The sequence below is a fragment of the Lutra lutra genome, chromosome 3 (assembly GCF_902655055.1).
Source record: "Lutra lutra chromosome 3, mLutLut1.2, whole genome shotgun sequence".
Classification (NCBI taxonomy): Eukaryota; Metazoa; Chordata; class Mammalia; order Carnivora; family Mustelidae; genus Lutra; species Lutra lutra.
In genome coordinates this window covers 179,142,035-179,146,926 of record NC_062280.1, presented here as the reverse complement: position 1 = coordinate 179,146,926, position 4,892 = coordinate 179,142,035, and positions in this window count along the sequence as shown.

Sequence of the window (4,892 nt, the reverse complement as noted above, 5' to 3'; positions counted from 1 at the left end):
CCTATAATACTTTAAATTCACATAAAGCTAATTGGGCATCATACATTTATATATCTCCTTACATCTAATTTTAATATAATTTGCAACCTGAAACTACTTTTAACCATAGTTTTTAAAAAAGAGCTGTGCATTTTCACAGTAGCTGATTTCATGGCTCTTACACTGTAGAGAATGGTTTGATGAACTGACAAAGTGTGGAAGACAGTGAGTACATGGTTTGCGGTGATTATTATAGGATTTATATTTAAACTCTTGTCAATGGCAATGGAGGATATTTAGCATTAAGAATGCAAATGAAAGACATAAATTTGAGGGAGGTGTAAAGGAAACAATGTAGAGTGACATTACATTACTGAGTTAGACTTAGTATTAGCTTGTGTTTTGTCACTTAACCCAGTTTTAGAAGTTGCAGGAGTAATTGGCCTATGGCAGAAGTTGTTGCGAATGATCAGCTATGATGATTTTAACATATTAATAACTTAAGAATGAAAATAAATGCTTTAAAATGTGTCGAAGGAGATCTAAGAAGGGTTCTATCTGAATATGGCATTATCAAGTCCCAGGTTATTCACTCAGCATTCATGAGCTATTTCATATGAGTGTTAGGGGTCAAATGCCATTACCTATAGAGGCAAATGTTCATTGCTTTGTTTATGGATGGGATGGTGCTTCAACTTTTGTTCATTTTTTCAAAAATTCCTCCAGATAATGGACGTACTTCAATATTTTTGCCAATGAAATCTTTACAACTTAACCCACAATTTTCACAATGCTGAATTACTGTTTTGGTGATCATAATAATTTTCTTTAAGGCTACTTAATTGCTCAAAATAGATTTCTATTAATGAATTTATTCTCAAACTTTACCTCCAGCCACCTCTAGATATATTAAGAGGCAACCTAAAGGCTTAAAATCCAATTTTGACTTTAATTCTCTGAGAGTCAGCTCATTATTACTAATAATAAGATGACTACTTTATAGAGCTAAACTACTTCAGTAAACATATATGAAGCATTGGGCACACAATAGGTCAATAGAGAAGTCCCTTGTTATCTGCAGCAGATATAGTCCATGACCTCCAGTAGATGCCCAAATACTGATATACTATGATTTTTTCTACATATGCATACAATGATAAAGTTTAATTTATAAATGAAGCTCAATAAAATATTGACCTTCTGATAATTCATCAGAAGGAGGGTTATCTGCTTCTGGACTGCCGTTGCCTGCTGGTAACTGAAATTGTGGAAAGCAAAACCATGGATAAGAAGGGAGTACTGGAGGTGCCTGGGTGGCTCAGTGAGTTAGAGCCTCTGCCTTCAGCTCAGGTCGTGATCCCAGGGTCCTGGGATGGAGCCCGGAATCAAATCAGGCTCTCTGCTCAGCAGGGAGCCTGCTTCTTCCTCTCTCTCTGCACGCCTCTCTGCCTAGTTGTGATCTCTATCAAATAAATAAATAAAATCTTAAAAAAAAAAAAAAGAAGGGAGTATTGTATGTTATATGTGTTCTCATTTCCCTGCCTTGCTAGTCCTGAATTTACATTTATTATTTTACCTGTAGGAGTAAATTATTGGGATACAAGCAAACCTCTAAGATGTCTTGTGACAGTTGGGTTTCTACCTAGGATAATATTTGTGAGAAGAGGGGTGCCTAGCTGGCTCACCTGTGACTCTTGATCTTGGGGTTGTGAGTTTGAGCCCCACACTGGGGGTAGAGTTTATTTAAAAAAAAATTATTAACCACTTGTTAAAAGCTCAAAAGAGTTTTGATTATTTATTTAAACCACAAATGTTGACCCTGTTTGAAGTAAAAGACTCACTAGTGTCAAGGAACATGCAACACAGCGAAGACGGGATGAATTCTCCACACATTATATAACCCAGAGTAATAAAATATGGTAAAGGCTCTGGCAGGCCAGATCACTAGGCTCTAAGAAACTTGTGGATGCTTCCAGGAAGGCTCAGATAGAGTAAATTATAGGAAATCATTATACTAAATGGTATACTTGCTTCTGTGGCTGGAAACTGATAAGGGAGATTCAGCAGTTCTGTTGTACGGCTTTTTCTATTCCTTATTCGTTCCAGGAAATAAACATATAATTTGGTGTTGTAGCAAGCATATTTTTCTATATGATCCTTTGTTGCATGATAGCTTCTTATGCCAACAAATAAACAAACAAGTGAAACAAACAAATAAAGAACACACACAAAAACCTCCACCTTGCTCTTCTTGGGCAAGAAACTGAATATGAGTGAATGGAGAGAAACTTTTTAATCTTGCATTTTCCCTTCCTGTCCCCAGGCTTAGACAAAGCAATTAGAACAGTTTTACTCTGAGGCTCCATCTTAGAGCAAGGCTTAAGATTATTGAGTGAAATACAATCCTGTTAGAGAACAGAAAAAAAAAATCATACTTTGAATCTAAAGTGTGAATCCATAATGACAGCAAAGGTATCTGTCTGGAGAGAGGAGAAGAGCAGAAAATGTGAGCCACTGACTAGGGAAAAGACACGAAAAGAAGAGTCTGGAGCCCTAGATGGCAATTTTATGCAATATGAAATCTTGCTGGCCCTTGTTTCAGAGTCTAGGGGAAAATAACCAAACCTCCTAAAATGTACTTTAAGGCTCATATATTCCAGGAATAGCATATAAAAAGTGGTTGCAAGATAAAACTGCACAATTCTAGTTCTGCAGTATACATGAGAAAGCTGGATATCGTGTGTCTTTAGCCTCTCTGTCATCTTCATCTTTTCCTCCTCCTCCTCCACATCTTATTTTTTCTACTCTTCCTTCTCTCTTTTCTTCTTTTTCAATGACACTCACAACACTGGGCTCTGGACGGACCCTGTGCGGAACACACTGAACTAAAAGTAATTAGTGACTCTGTGATTGCACTTGAAGTGTCTCATCTAAAACAAGGGATTCTGAGAAAAGAAAAATTAGGTTAATCAACTCTCTCAGATAAACAGCAGTTAACAATCAGATCAAACAATGAGAACCAAATTCTAGGCCTGGCAGCCTCATAAAGTGTTAAACACACAAAGAGGAGGATTTTAACCTGGTGCGAGAGATGCATCCAAATGTTTTATTTTTACATTTGAAAATGCTGTGCTGCTTCAGGTAATTCAATAAAATCCAAATGGAAATTCTTTCAAGAAAAGTAAATACAACTTCTCTTATTAGGTGCCAATTTTCTGTTTAACGATAAGCAAAATGGAAGGCATCTGTTCTAAAACTGTTGACTTAGAAACATAATCCCTCCTCTTTAAAAAAAAAAAAATCAGACTTTATTCACCTACAAGTAGGAGTCAGTTTTTAGCATATTATAATAAAATAGATTTTCAAGAATAAATTAAGTTATCGATTTGTCCAACAAAAGAGAAATTACCCATTGAAAGCGTATGCCATTCAGGTAGAATGTATACTGACTTTCAATAGATTATACACTGAGATAACTTGACATTTCAGATCATCAAATCACACACAAGAATCTGAGATCTTACACAATATCCTACTTTACTTATAATTTCAAAGAGAGGAGAAGTCATGAAACACCAGGTGAAGCAGTAGTATATCTAGACTATAGACCTAGTTTCCCATTTTCATACTTAACCTCATTCGGAAACACTGAGTTCCCGATATATCAGTTTTCTAGGTGATATACCCCAACTATGGATCACAGGTTTGCCTGTCATTCTTAGCAATTGTAGCCAAACCAGGCACATTCTGTTAGTAACACCATTGATGGATTTGTTAAATTTATCTGCCGTTAGTGTATTTTCAAAGAGATTTGACCAGAATGAATTGTAGCTTTCTGAGTAATTCTTTTCTTCTCAATAAACTCTCTGACTTTGGTCAATGTACCCTTGACACATATGTTTCAGTTGTCCTTTTATAATTTGTCTTAAAACAGCTTCTGCAATATTTCATTCAAAATAATAAGCCTCTTAACATCTGAATTCAAAGCATATAATGGGCATCAGGAATTATTACCACTAAAAATGGTGATAGCAGCTATATTCTTTCTAAAGACTTTCATTTATTTAAAGCTCAATTTCTTTGTTTTTAATTTTTAGCATACAAAGTTATTTGAATATTTTCTAGATTGTACTAGATTATGTAACCTTTCTATAGTCACTTCTAATTTTTTGTGACCAGTAATTCTCTATAGGTATTATATTAATTTGAGGCTTTAAATGAGCTTCCAGAAATATTCAGTCATCCTATGAGTCATTGTCTACATAAGTTTGATTTTCATTTAATTCTTGCAATGAACTTATAACCCTTTTGTTATAATATATACATATTGCAGAATAATGAAAAGCATTATTTCATACATTCAAATTCAATTAAAATTACAATGTCATTCTTATTTCTTCCTAGCAGAAATGACCTTGACCATTAACCACATATTCTCAGTGACTGGGTGGAAACTAGATGCCACTGATGAGTAATTCTATGTTGTAAGAGTTTGTGAACATATCCATATTCCATTTGTCTAGAACATGCTTTTATAAATGGTGACTCCATGCGATATATCACTACTCACCAACTTCTTTAATAATAACATGGAGTTATTCCTTTCTGTGGCCAATGCCAACCAGCTGCTCCATAGAAAAGTCAATGTTTCAGTCTATGTTGCCAGTGCTATTTGAGAATAAAGGTCAAGACCACACTGTCTGGAGATGTTCTGCATTAAGACCATAGTGTTCCCATAAATGACCACCTCTACCTCTTAGCAATTCTAACCTTTAAAAACATTTTTTTCCACAGTTTTTAGAATACCAATAGCTCTTCTGGGGTGAAGGTTTAAGCACACTTCTGGCACTGTTGATGGGTATGATGTTCCATTAGAGAAATCCATTAGTTTATTTACTCATAGCCTACAGATG